Here is a 15,497-nt window from a genome sequence, read left to right on the forward strand (position 1 = left end):
TCATGATTGTTGCAGAGGTTTGCAACATTTTGGATGTTTCAGGGTTCCTGTTAAGAGCTTTCTCAAACAACCATTATGACAAGTTACAGCCCCTCAGTGACATTAATTAAAGAGGACAAACCAGCACACAAAACAGGAGTCAAACAGTGCTGACACATCAGAGAGCGCCTCCATAGAAAGCTTTTGGTATGCATTCAGACGGCAGCATATGGCAAGTTCTCACAGGCCAAACATGACTGACTGTGACAGAAGCACCATCACAAATGCAAACATATCTACATATGAGGGTGTATTTGTAGAGTGTTTTAAAACTCTAAAACTCTTTAACAGACCATTTTCATGGATTATTTTGCACTGAGGTTTAAAAGCCCCTGTGTTACAGTGATTTCCATAATTATGAAATAATGAATTTCATAAGAATCGAATTAAGCATTTCTTTTAATAAAGCTTTCCTGTAGCTCATTGGTAAGAGCATGGCAATAACAACGCCAAGGTCGTGGGTTCGATCCAAGGGGATTGCACACACTTGGAAACAAAAATGTATAGGATAATGTAATGCAAGTTGCGTCTGCCAAATGCATAAATGTAAATTCTTCACCAAGCACATGTAGTTTACATCTGAGATATCGTAATAACCTCTGAATCAGAATGTAAAGTCAGCACTATCAATTTAATAATGATAAGGGTTGTTGGCAAATATACTGTACATGTTTCCTTTGGTGTGACATCCACAATTTTGAAAACAAACAAAATATATAATTTTATTTTAATAATTACTATATTCAGATATTTAGATACTATAAGAGAGATTTCGTTTTTTTCTTCATTTTTGCCGTCACACCTTGAGACAAATTTACAGTAATTGGTAAAATGAGATGCAAATACCATTTAAATGTTTATAAAATAAACCTTTTAAGATGATTGGTCTTTCCATCTCTGCAGCAGAGTTTTTATGACACAAAATGTGATCTGATAAAATCGTTTGACTTTTCTCCACCAAACTAGTCATCTAAACCTTCTCAGAAAAAAACCCATCCCCCGTTCCCAAGTCCCTAACCTGGCATCAAAGTAGTACACTGGGTAAAAAAATCATCTTACGGGACTTGTGAACAACTTCCTTTCCCAGTGAGAGAGCTTCTCGATGGGCTTCCCAGCACCCTCCCATCAAACAGGCTGAATTATATATTGCACAGGCTTGAGGGTAGACAGACCTAACTAGATGCAGTCTGTGTGTGAGGTTGTGTTCCTGCTGGACAGCATGATGAGGAGCAAAGTGTATATTCAGTGAGTGTGTGCCTGAAATACTACACTGACGCTAGTCATTCTGAGGTGAATGTAAGCGAAAACCACTCACAACCTGGAGCAAACAGGTAACGTAATCGTGCAATGGTTTGCTTTCAGACAACTCATTATAATGTTAACTGCTATAACAGAGAGAAAAAACAAATTTCTGTGTTCATCACTTGTCAGTTACTGGCTTTAAAGTGGACATAACAAAGACAGTTTCTGGATAAATCATGTTAATCTTGAGTATTTACAGAATAGTATAGTAACCTACCCTGCAAATGAGTAGATTAGTCTGAAATTGGATGACATTTATAAACTGTTCAACTATCCTTGAAAACAGACGTTGGGGGGTGTTATAAGGAACTAATGCACGTGTGTAGAGGTCGACTGATATAGATTTTTCAGGGCTGATGTCGATTTTTTAAAGGTCAAGTAGACCAATAACTGATATTTTGAACCGAATACATGTCTGGAGTAAAAATTAAAAATGGTTACTACACCTTTACTATAGTAACACCATGGTAAAAAGTAAGGAAATATACAAACAATAGTTGTAAGAAAGACACTCCACTTGATGCAGTTGCTCTTTCATGGACAGCGTGACATCGGCCAAACGCAGTAAAATCATCATATTTGATAAAGAATGTTGCGGTTTGCAGGAGAAACTGCACCTGCACTATTAATTGGTTCATTTAAAAGTAGACACTTCAAACTTTCTTTAGACATATGCTTTCCTTTTCTATAATGAATATTCGCAGAGTTTAAATCTGTTTTAATGATGCGTTTCAGAAAGATATACGCGAATAGAGACGGCTGAAAGCACAGCCTATATTTTCATTCTTTTACAAAAGCAAAACATTTAGATAATCAGTAAACACAAATAAAAGTAGACCAGTTTTGAATCATGAATTACCGGAGTATTCAAGTCTTTCTCCGCAGTAATAAAAAAGATGTGGCAGCGTGTTAGGAGGACATAAAGGAATAACACTTATTACAGATGCTCTTCACATTTACTCACTGAAGACAACCAACTGTGCTTACGTGTACACTCAAGACGGGCATTATAATGTGTGTGTCTGAACATTATTGCGTTGCGAGCAGTGTTGCGAGCAGTTTGAGTGGCGGCAGTGTCCCATGTGCGCATGCATTGCCTCAGTGTACTGCCAGAAACTCGTCTTTTGAGAGCATGTGAGTACTTGATGCTTTAAAATGGTTTGTATTTATTAATTGGCATGACTTAAAATAATGATGCGCGATAACTGAAGCAGCTCTAACTAGCAAATGCTTTTAGTAAGAGGAAGTGCAATACTTCCAGTGCATTCAGCCTCCTGCGTTGATTGGCGGGACTCATGACTCCCAACAAATCAAATGGGCGGTGGGCGGGCATTACTCAAGATAACACACTAGAGTGCCGTGTTCCGACGTCTCTCACTAAATCCTTGGCTGCATCAGAGCCAAATAGTGCATTTCAAAATGTAATTAATTTATCTGCAAATCTGCGTTTAAAATGACAGATGTCGATAATTAAAAAAATGCTTAATATCGACACTGATAATCGGCCAGTTCGATAATCGGTCGACCCCTACACGTGTGCACCCATTGCCAACAAAACACAGATATCAGTTTCACTTACTGCGTGCGGTTCATGTCCAAAATCTTTTAGCGCTGGGACCGCCCCATCTATCAGTTTCAAACGATCTCCAAATCCAGCGTTATATCCACCATTTATATAAGATCACCCAAATGCAGTGAACAAAAAAACACAGCTAAACTTCGCGAACATAGTGACCTCTCTCTTCTGCAAACAATTGAAAGTGACAGGTGCGCATGCTCCTTCACCCATACTCCTTGGTTGACGCGAGGGGGTGCATTTCCGGGAGAATTGTCCAATAAGGGACTAAGAAAAGTTGTTATGAAACAGATTTCAAAGTTAGAAAAACTTTCTGAAACCTATACGAACTCTGGGGAGGGTTTAGAGCACAGTATTACTACATCATACATCCAATTCGCTTTTTTGACAAGTTGACCATGTTAAGGATGAGAAGCCAGCATTTTTATAATTGTAAATAAGTCAGAATGCATGAAACACTGTTGCATCCCCCCTCCCCCCTTTAGGGACTGGCGTTATATTGATCCCCATTAAAGAGCAAATATTTTGTGAATTTCAAAGTACTTAGTACTTTGGTTTCTGGAGTGTCCAACAAGGTCACATACATGCACGGTGTAAAAACACTTTCATTTTCTAATAATAGGCAGCTTACTTATTGACTGACTCTCAAATGATTTGTTCAGCGATTCATCTACCTAATCCCCTTCTTTCTGTCAGGATACTGCTAGGTCTTGCACTCAAATGGAAAGTGCTAGCTAGAGTCTTTCCACTGACTGGCTATTGCCTCTGCAGCAGACTGTCTCTGCATGCCCTAGATAAAGGGTTCCATGCATGCACTTATTAGGTCGATCCACAACACAAAAGAACAGTCTGACATAATATGACTTTATAGTTATGTACTTGTTCATATACATGAACAATTACTACAGATGATCAAATTTAATCAAACTGATTCGAGTGCTTGATTGATTTCCTTTTCATGCAAACGCCGCCCTCTTTTCGTAACTTAGGACTATGGCCTTTCTAGACTGCAGAGCGTCTACGCCCTGCTCTACTGCCCTCCCTGTTTTGTCTTTGGTCGATATTAACCAACGATTAAATTTGACAATGTTTTTTGGTTTAACATGGCGCTGTACATTAACAAGCTGCACCTAACCTAATGCAGTTGCTAATGGGACGTAACCACCTCAGGGGTCACGATCTAGGGGGAGGAAATTCCGAAGGCTGATGGCTTTTTATTTACATGGTTTTATTCCTAACTAATATTTTTATATTTTGTTACACTTATTGATTAAATACACTATTCTCAACAAAAAAAAGCTAAATCCTGTCATCATTTACTTACCTTCAGGTTGTTCCAAAACCTGTATACATTTCTTCATTTTGCTGAACATTTAGAATACATTTTATAGATATTTGGAAGAATATCAATCATCAAACAGATCTCATCCCCCATTTACTGCCATAGTAGGGAAAACACCTGTGATGTCAACACTTTCACAAATGTACGTTTTTGCAGTTTACACAAGACAGGACATTAAACCAGAGCTTCCCAACAGTATTCACCTAAATCACCTGCATACTAAAACCCTTTCTTTTTATTCAAAATTCCTTATGAGTGGGATCCATTTAAGCATAGGTTCAAATGTTGGCTAAATGAGCTTTTCAAGAACTCTTCTCTAGGTTTCAAAGAAGAAGCCCTGATAAATCGTGGCTCTCTTGACCTCAAAGTACTCCATCAGCCCAAGGAGCCAAAACCGCACAAAGGACGCTTGAACAAAAGCTATTATGCATGCAGATAGATTTGCAAATAAGTGCAGAGGATTAGGCTGAACACTTAGCGGGATGTCTGTAAAAACACAGTAAAAATGTGGAAGAGTAGTTGCTAAATAACCAAAACTGCTAAATAAAAAAAGGATAGAAAAGGATGACCGAGTTCGCTTAAAATCGCCAGGCCCTAATCTGCTAAATATGATTACTTTATTATGCTTTCTTCAACCAATATTCAGAGATAATCAATACAGATTCAGAATAGCAATAAAGATTCTGCAATGCCCTGCTCATCACCAAGGGACAATAACATTCACTTAGGGTCAATAATGTAATGCATATTAATACATTGTTCTATATTGATTCTTATAGTGAGCTAAGAGACTACTGACTGGCATGTCATCTGAAGAGGAGGCTATCATCCCTCTAACTCGCTGCTAACTTTATAAACTCTGTAAACCACTAATAAATCTCCTGTGGTACACTCGTTATCGCTGTAGTCAGTAAAATATTTGTCTTTTATCATCCTAGCTTAATAAGTAACAACCAGAGAATGGTCACATCTCTTCCCTCATTAAAGGAATTTTAACATATAGGGCAGCACAATTAATGGAAAAGTAACCGCACGTGATTTGGCTGTTTGGCTGCAATGTATGCACAGTTTGTCAGTGAAAAACTGTTAAATGCAGCTTCATCTGAAAGCCAGAGGGCACCCTCAAATAGAAACTCCAATGCTCCATAAAAGAAGTACCACACGTATAACCAGAAAATGCCGACTAACTATCTGCATCTGACAACTTTCTAACACTGTTTTTCAAGCCTCCTCGGGTATTTTCATGATAGTAAAGTAAATTTGTAATGATGATGCTTTACAGGTGTTTTTTTTTAAATGCACGTTTTAAGCGACTCAAACGCACAGTGCTTTCAGATGGAGCAGCGTTTCCCACAGATCACAGAGCCGTGCTTCAAGAACAAGCTGCGCATAAAACATAATTGAAGTCTTTGCGATTTAACAATCGCGATAGCCACATTGATTTAATCACGATTTGAATGGGAATTGCAATTTATTGTGCAGCCCTATTACCTTACCACAGATGTTCAACGCACTGATCTTTTCAGAATTTGCTATTGCTGCTAAAATCAACAATGACTAAGAAACGATGTCGAAGCAATACTGTGCTCTCCAGACAGGTAGCCTTTCCTGTCAAAACAGGCCATCAGCAAATCTAGCAGTCAAAGCTCCATTACAGATTTGCTAAACGGTTTTGTGTTAGCTGAATTCATAAGCTTCTCGCTGATCACGAGACTGAGACACTGAACCTCTCATGTGACAAGCCTTTGATGGATTAAAAAAAAATCTTAAGATAATCATCAGTGTATTATTCACTGAAACCACAGAGAAGCTGAAAAGTTGCCACATGTGTTTAACACAAGTCACATTTTACTTTCTTCACACCTGCAAACTCGTGAGGAGTGAGAAGGTGACAGCTCTGTAGGGCACGGGGGCATCATTATACCCCAGCCAAACATAGAGAAAACATATTTCTAAATTAGAAAAAACTCCTCAGAATACATAATAAGCATTATATAAATACAAAACAACAAAAGACCATAAAGAGACAGCACAGCAGGCGGGAACTCAGCATCAGACTGAAAACAAAAAGAAGTCAGACGATATCAAATTCACTTGCTCACAAAATCCAGTCAAGCTTACATCCCTTTGTTCATATTTACAGTAATTCAGTATGTCAAAGAAACTCAAAGACCAACTTTAACAGTCAGTGATGCATTGACTAGACATGTCGTTTTGGAATAGTCAGGGGTTTGGAAAAAGTCCAAGGCCTTGCATCTGATCTCAGCTGGGTAGCAGAGCAGAGCAGGTGGGGTGTGACATGTCCAACCGTCATGTCAATAGCCTGACAGCTTATTGGACAGCAGGAAACATAGCAGGCTAAAGAGAGCCAAGCTCTCTGCGAACCAAGTATGCCGATCACTTCCATAACTCTGAGAACCTCACAAAGCTGGCAAGCATCAATAAAGTCTGACTAATAGCTGCTTTGCCAAAAAGAATGCCCCCCCCCCCAAACACACCCACCCTTTGTTCATTCAGTAGCAAATTTAACAAGAAAAAAACAACACTGGCTTTTATGTTATGATAATACTGTTTTTCTTGATGTCCGAGTTGACGTGATGAGATTTGGACTGTTGCGCTAAGACAGTCAGGCATTATTGAAACATGAATGGGTGTGTTAGGAACTGGACTTTGCACACAGCAAGGGGTTCAACTGCCAGGATAAGTAAATTCCCTCTAAATGACCCTAATAAACCAGGGCATGGGTTTACACTTCCCAAAATGTAGTTCAACTAGCCTACAATGTCAATAGCCTAACATTTTGAAGTTATTAATTTAGGTCACAACACTGAAACAGAAGAAAAACATTTCTTAACAAATAAGGAAAGAACTCAGGGACTTTTTCCAAATGTTTAATGCTCAAGTGGCAATTTTGGCAGGAATCTAAGGACCAATTTGTGAAATACAGTTGACAGCATTTCAAAGAGAAGCAAACATCAGACCTGAAAGCCAAGAACAAGGCACTAAAATGGCTTCATTATAGTTCTCTGACATACAGAGCTTAAAGACTTTGAGGAGAGGCCTTAGACTATAAGGTTAGTGTCAATTCCCAAATAGCCAGAATTATTTAACAAAAAAACAGGCTTATATAACAACAAAACTAGACATTTTTAAATATAAATATACACATACACATATATAAAGTATAAACAAAAAAAGGGAAAGAAAAGTGTGGGCATCCTCAATAAAAAGAAATACATTGTTAAAGTACATTGTTCAATTCCGCAAAGAAGGCAAAAACGTCCATTTTAAAGGCAGCAACACAGTTAGCATATTGATTACAAGAAAGCCATAAACCTTTTCTGTCTCCAGGTTTTATTGATCCCGGATGCCCGAAATCCATTAGCGCCCTTTACATGCATACAGTTTTCTGCTTCTGTTCAGTACAGCAAGCTTATACGCTGGAGTTTGTTTTAAACCTCACCGTGTAGGGGGAGAGAAGCAGCAGTAGATTAGTGATGTTGGCAAAGGGCCTGCAGCACTGTTTCTTGTCATCAAGCGCATTTGAGTGATCCAAATTACCAGAGTGGCCCATGTGCCCAGGGGCTCTAGGAAGCGTCCAGCCAAGGGCCAAGTGGGACCGACTTCCCATATTTGACTGTTATTAGTCCCCTCAGGAGGCCCTGGCTATGTGCTCACACCAATATTACAAAGAATCAAGCTACTGCCTCAGTCAGCTCGAGCTCAACTCACACTTAAAACAGCCACACTCAATATGCAGACTACTGGTTTTATAACACTAAAAGTGAGGTTATCACTGGCATTACATGTTTAAGTGTAGGAGTCTGAATGCATTCTGTGCACACTTTATGTAGACACATAATGATTGTACCAGTGCTTTATTGTTTTGAACAGCTGATGGTCTTCTTACTCCCACTTAACAATACAGCCACAGAAACTGATCACCAACCTACTCCAACTGGCCTTTTGAAAAGAAGGACTCATAATGACTCTAAAGATACAGTCCAAAATTTGTATTTATGTTTTTTTTTTATTCGTCATCCTAAATGTCTGATGCGTATTAATTAAACCGGTGCGAAAACTTCACGAAACAATACAGCAATACCCTCTGCAAAAACCTCTTTCATCCCTTGCTTCTCTACATTGACAGTACCTCACTAGGTAGGCTGTTTTCCCTGTTACCTGTCAACACTCCCGTTTTGCTGGGAGTCTCACGTTTTTCACACCTATCTACTGCCATCTACCCCTTTTGCTATTTCTCCCGTGACTCCAGCAGCCCATTTCAGTTTCTCCAGTGAACGCAATTGTGAACGGACCGACGTAGACCGCAAACAGCCCCGGAAACCACGTGGGTCTCCTGGATTTTAAATGTTGATGTCTGGTCTTCTTGCTTTTGACACCGTGCCTAGAAAATAAGTACATACTATCCTGTTATCAAGCTGCTCATTATATTCTGTCTTTGTAATACCCACTCTGTTTCTCATACAGTACTTTGTGCTGCAAGATGAGGTCGACTCAAACACGCATCCTGGATTTAGGTGCTCGCTTGTACGATGTCTCTGAATTGTAAAATACCTCTCAAAATGCTTGCTACGTATGCGAAAAACGCAGAAAATATCCAAATTCCCCATGCTCCCAAGAGTGCAATTTGTGTACCAAAACTAGCAAACATTGTGGATTAGTACATCGTAATAAAAGTTGTGAAATGACAACAAGTTAAGGGAACACATAAAATGATTTAGAGTGTTGTAATTCATTTAGCTGAAGTGAAAATATGTTGCATGCAATAAATCTGATCAGAGATAGGGAAACGCCGTGGAGAATTGTTCAAAAAAGCAGATGTTTGCTGTTTCTAGGCATATTATCAAAGGAAGAGACACAAATCCCATTCTCAACACTATAATAATAATAATAAAAACTCAACCATCTAACATGTAAACCAATGCAATCCACATGACTAGTTTAAAATTGTACAAGCATTTACCTAAACATCTAGACACAAGTAGCAGTACTGAGTAGCCATTTATTTTCTTTCTGAAGACAACAAAGCACAAATTACCTAACTTCCAAAATCCGTCCCACGAAATGTAACTTTACAGAACTGGGCTCATCAGTAGGTAGCGAAGCTACCAAATGAACAATTCTGTGCAGCTAAAATATGATGACAATGCTCTGTCCTTTGAACATCTGATCCCCGAAACTATACCCGTCTCGTGTAGCCATTTCAGATAGCACTTAGCTAATATAAAGTTCATGCCAATTTGTAACTCATCTAGGTATTTGCCTTGCACAAATGAAATGGTTGGTCCAATTTTTCAGCTATCCAACATGTAAACCAAGCAACATGTCGAGGTCTTCTGCACTCCAAGCTGTGAATAAACCCGGCCGGCAACAACAGTGTACGTCATTGAAAATGTGCAGTCATGTAAAGCATATATTCAAAGACAAGCACGTAGTGATAGAGAAAACCCTGCAGAGATTCATTGTCAATGAGAGGAGCACTGTTATCCGGACTGATAGTGGAGCGCACGCCACGTCCACGCAAGAAGGACACGGAATATCGACAGACATACGCATAAAGCACAGGTCATTTGTGGTCCCAAGGTTACATTTTTTAACTTAGAGTTTCACATATAGTTCTCCACAAAAGCGCTGACAGGCAAGGGTAACGTTAAAGTAGCTTCGTTAAAACCCCGACAGCCGCAAGGACATGCTGACAAAGACGTCAATAACACAGTGACGATACTTAGTGACATAGAGTAGACTGTGTATTGATATTTAGTCATTAAGAGTTATACGAGCTGAAATGACTAGCGGCTAGCAGCCCTGCTGCCCAACTCAAATGCACTAACGTAGACTGCCGACATGTTAGCATGTAACTGTTAAATGAATAAAAAGCCTTAGAACCGCAAAGGCACATATGAATAATATTTACTCACCTTTAAAGCATTCAAATGCACTGCTCTTCGGACCTTTAAAAAGTTTAAAGGTAACGTAAACAACGGACGCAAATTACACTGCTTGAGAGAGAGACGGTGATCTAGTGGCAGGCAGGCACCCACTCTCAGCCTGTTACAGCGCTGCAGCGAGAGAACATATGGCCCAAATACCGCGATATCACAACACTGCTGACGTTGCTAAGCTAACCAATCAGCGTTGACAAATGTTAGCCAATGAAAAGGCAGAACGCAAAATCTATTCGTTTTGATTGGTCAGTTGGCTATGATTGGCGTCAGTGAGAGCGCTGTATAAAGCGCAAGTTACAAGAGTGGTTATTTGTGTGAATAAACGCGAGTATGTCACATACAGAGAGATTATAAAGCTTTTAATGATTTTAAAATGTTAAACTACAAGATAGGGGCAGCAACACAGCACCAACCATTTAATATAAAAAATGTGTTGTATCTGCCCTATTATAAACTAAGCTTTGAAACACAATAAGGCCTTTATTATGTTTTGGAAGTGAGACATGGTTAAGATAGAGCACATAGGAACTTACTTTCTGACATAAATCGAAAGGAGACTACTGGACTTACAAAAGTGGGACTGAAAAATAGCTATGCCAACACAGAAAGTAATGTGAAGCTCTCGTGTTTATAATATATATATATATTCTTTGTGTAAACGTTATTTTACTCTAAGTGCACTTTTGTTACTGTGAATTCTTGCTTTTGTCAGAAAAATATATTTTCCAAAATATTTTCACTGGTAGCCTAATTGACATAATGCCACAACGGCTGTCAGTAGAGCTTGTATTGAACTCTAAATATCCCCTTAAGCTTTATGTATCCACAGTAACAATCTTTAAGTGAATGTTGCTTTTATTTATGAGTTTCGACATATCACATCAACTTTGGTTGAAATCTTAAACTACTCCTGTGAATAGTTTCACACAAGAGACCCATTATTAATAATTACACAGATGTCTCTAGTAGAACATGTGCATGGTGCACAGATTAGCCAAATGAGTCGTTTTCTAGAGCAAAAGAGCATGAAAATGATGATACACTGTCATCATACTGTGTCGCTATCCGTCTGGAAACAATCATAACCACCAACCCAATGACCCTCGCATCAAATGCATGTCAAGCAGCTCTCGCAGTCATAACTGGTTGTGATTATGCACCCACACACTGCTCCAGCACAAATGCATGTGATGGTGAATTAACTACATGTTTTAAGGTGATCCTTACAAACAAAACCCTTTAAAAGCTCAAACCTTCTTTTATATTAGTTGGACAAGCATATTTTGCAAATAAATGCACTTTGTGGTACAAGTGGATGTATAAGCTTTACTTGTTTTCTAGTCAATGTCCTCTTTCATTAAAAAAATTCTGCCATATCAGCTAAAATTTCAAATATTCTAAGAAGAATGCGCAAATTAGAACATGACTCACTATTATATTTCTGAGTTTGACATGTTTCTATCAAGAGTGTGCAAAAGAGTTTTCGTCTATTAGTTTGTGGAATGCCAAATCACAGTCCTACAGTGTGAGCCATTAAAGTGGAGACTTTGTTCTGGCTAATGGTCCATTCAATTCTTGAGTCATCACAGTCAAAATCCTTCGGGACTGCAGTTTCTTTGCTTCCCCATCATCTTTTGAAGAATTACGAGTAAGTGTAAAAACTGTTTGGAAATTTCAACAAAAAATGGGTGATGTTATTTCAGTGTATAGGGGTGTTTCCCTGTGCGCTGAAAAGAGATCCATAGTTCTTGATTTATTTGTAGCATTGTAGAGTAATTCAACCAAGACTGAAAGACTAAATTAGAGATCAGAATGTATTCAAAACTCTGGATATTTATAGTCCACTAAAATGTATCATTTTCTCTGAGAGTGAAGACTCCCTATTGATGCTCTGATGTACTTTTGGGTTGTTTAAACAGAATCAGCTTGGAAAAATAGATGGTGGCAGATGATTGAGGATTGAAGGTGGTAAATCTATTGAGTGAAAAGTTCACCCGAAATGAAATTGAAAGGGGATAATTTAAGGAATATTTGGTTGATTCAATGGTAGAATAAGCAAACCCAATTTGTCACACTGAACTGCCACACTGAAAGTTCAATATGACATGTCATGGCAGCCAGGATGATTCTACTATAACATTGCTTTAACATCAGAAGGTTTTTCAGTATAGTGTGCATGGAATCTTGAGTGCTTTATAATATCTTGCCATTGTACTGAATTCACCCAACCGGAACTATTCCTATATTCATTTGGAACACATACTGTTTCAGAGAATTATAGATTTATTTTACACTCTAAACATGAATCATTTTTAAAGTAATGTTTCTGCTTCTCTCTCTTTCTCAGTGTCAGCAGTTAGACATTAGACTTCAATAACCTATTTACAGATATTACAAATAGGATCAATGCTGTTATTTAAACAGAGTAAAAGTTTCAGACTTCTTCTGTTTCTTCCTCACCGCATCATTTTGCACACCATGACTTTCATGAAATAAGGAAAGATTATACACCAAAATATTTCTGCCATGCTATTAAAGGAAACCTATAGTATTTGTCGCTATGCAGAGGCTTCAGCTCAGTTCGTCCGGTACAGTTAGAGAGCTGACAGCTGATTGATTTCAGGGTTGCGGTGTGTGCTTGCTGCCATCCTTTGTTGTCTTTTATTGTTGTTGACCCCCAAACATATTAAAGATTCATGTGGACTGCTCACTGTGTTTGTTAATGTACTTTATATCATTCAGCTAGAGAGAATCAGCACTCACTCACTCAACACAAATATTCACTACACCTATCCTTTTCTTTCTTTTTTATTTCTCTGCTTATCATTGTCACTCCTTCTGAGATCTTTCCACTATGGTGAGGCCAAAGTGACACCAGTCGACAACATGACAATCTGAATGGATATAATGATGACAGAATGGAAAAGAATGTCACTATTTTTATGAAATGTTGTATATTTTTCAAAATACTCTGAGGTTTGTACCAGTTCTAAATCGTAACTGCTTCATTACATCCAGCATGCTTATCTGTCATTGGGAAGTAAATAACCATGAATTTAATGCACACACAAATACACTCTCTGCCCAAATAACTGAAAATCAAAAAGCATCTATACCAAAAACATAATTATGGCTCATTGGCATCACAGGCTGTCAGCCAGTTCCAGTTTATAAACTAATGCATGTAAAACAGTCATGGGTCACTGGGTACGACATGTTTGCTGAGCTCAATAACACTTAAATAAGAATGACATCATGACATCTGTGACAATCACAGTATTCTCTTCATCATCATATTCATTCAGTATAATTTTGATCATTCCCTTGATTGAACATTTTTGAAGGCAACAATAGTCCCCCACTAAAGTTTCCATGGAAATGCATCCAAGAACTTGGCAGATTATTTTTTGCTCTTTACAACTTATCTTGAATTTAAGAGTCTCTGTCTTTATGGGCTTGGCACGGTTTACACCTTGTGTTTCGAATACTGGGACTGATTATCACTGTTTTCACTTGGCACTAATGTGCATCTCGAATGTGTCTTCTGTGACGACTTGTGAGCAGATTTCGATTGCAAGGGTCTCAGCATCTTGCTTAAAAAAATTACACAAACAATGTGGGTACATGCATTTATGACGACCCCGAAATGTTGTTTGAGGCAGAATGCTTTGGACCTCATACCTATATTTGGATATATTTGACCTCATAGTCCATTTGCGAATGGGCCCAAAATGGATGATAGTATCATGTGCAAATGGGATCTGTGTGTATCTGTTTTTTTATTTCTGCTGCATTTTAAGCTGATTTTTTTCTGGATGATACAACGAAAGGCTGCAAGAAAGATCAAAAGAGAGAGGTTTGGGGGTTAGGGAGTGAGACAGTGAAGACAGTGTCTGTAGCAAAGGGATCACTGCTGCTCCCCATCTTTCTCTCATCTTTCCCCCCTAGATGCACATTCCATTAAATAATCTCCTCAATGTCTATATGTCTGACAGCCTGGCTGTCTGTCTATTCTACTTTCTTACTCTCATCATGAGTCTCTCTCCCAACCCTTTTCACAAATCCATCTATTATATTGCTCAGCCTGCCAGCTCTATTTCTTTCTTCTTTCTAAGTACCCAAGACGGTCTTCTTTTTTATTCCTACTAGCGCAGGGTGCAATGAATGACAAACATTCTCTGCTCATATTCTACATGCAAATGCTCTCCGCTATGTCTCCTAACTGTCACAGACTCTGAGTGCAATAAACATTGGTGCATGTACCTTATTTTTAGAAGTATCCATATGGATGATAAAATATTTATTAATAGTCAACTACCTCCTGATGTTTTTTTTATGTAACACTTTACAATCAGGTTGTATTTGTAGACAATTAGTTATTGCATTAGCTAACATGAACAAACCAATACTTCAGCAGCATGTATAAATCTCAGTTCATGTTAATTTCAGCCTTTCATTATTAAAATCAATCCTTACATGACATTTATGCATTTTATCCAAAGCGACTTACATTGCATTATACAATTCACATGTTTCTAAGAATGTGCTATCCCCTGGGATCAAACCCATGACCTTGGCATTGCTATTGCCATGCTCTTACCACTGAGCTACAGGTAAGCTACTACAACTAACTGGAAATAACTCATATAAATTAGGTTATGCATCAACATTGATTATTACAAGCAGAAAAACTATATTACTTATTGTTAGATTACGTTAGTTAAAGTGGCCCTAACTCTGACAGTTTCTGCATATCTAATGTTAATCTTGAGTACTTACAGAATAATATCGTATCCTTCAAATATCCAAAAGTCTTTAGTTTGATTACACTTATAAAAGACAGATACAGCTGTACGATTCTTTACGAAAACATACAATGCGTGCCGGGAGGGCGGAACTTAAGCATGTGTGCACCCATTGCCAACAAAAGACAGACATATGACTCAGTTTCACTTACCGTGTAAGGTTCATGTCCGGCATCTTTTAGCGCTGGGACCACACCATCTATCCCTTTCAAATGATCTCCAAATCCAGCCTTATATCCACCGTTTATATAACATCCATCACTGAAATGCTGTGAACAAACAAACACACCTCAACTTCTCTCACTATCGCAAGAGTAACGAGCTGGAGCTGCAGGCCAACATCACAGCCAATCTTGTTGGTTAGCTGGTCTTCCTATCGCTCATCAGTTGACGCGTCGGCAGACTATTTCTTTCGCATTGCCGTAGGGATGCTTTTCCGGGAAAATTGCCCAATAAGGGATTAAAAT

At 38.5% G+C, this 15,497-nt stretch overlaps 1 protein-coding gene across 1 annotated transcript in view; it reads right to left on the bottom strand.

Annotated features, from left to right (window-relative positions):
* The window catches only part of glceb (glucuronic acid epimerase b), a 49,206-nt gene extending 38,866 nt beyond the window's left edge, over positions 1-10,340 (bottom strand). Inside the window, exon 1 of the mRNA XM_079460957.1 lies at positions 10,199-10,340. The gene's annotated coding sequence lies outside the window, so the exon portion shown is untranslated. The remainder of the gene's footprint in view (positions 1-10,198) is intronic.
* Positions 10,341-15,497: the final 5,157 nt, after the last annotated feature.

The sequence above is a fragment of the Barbatula barbatula genome (assembly GCF_947034865.1).
Source record: "Barbatula barbatula genome assembly, chromosome: 1".
Classification (NCBI taxonomy): Eukaryota; Metazoa; Chordata; class Actinopteri; order Cypriniformes; family Nemacheilidae; genus Barbatula; species Barbatula barbatula.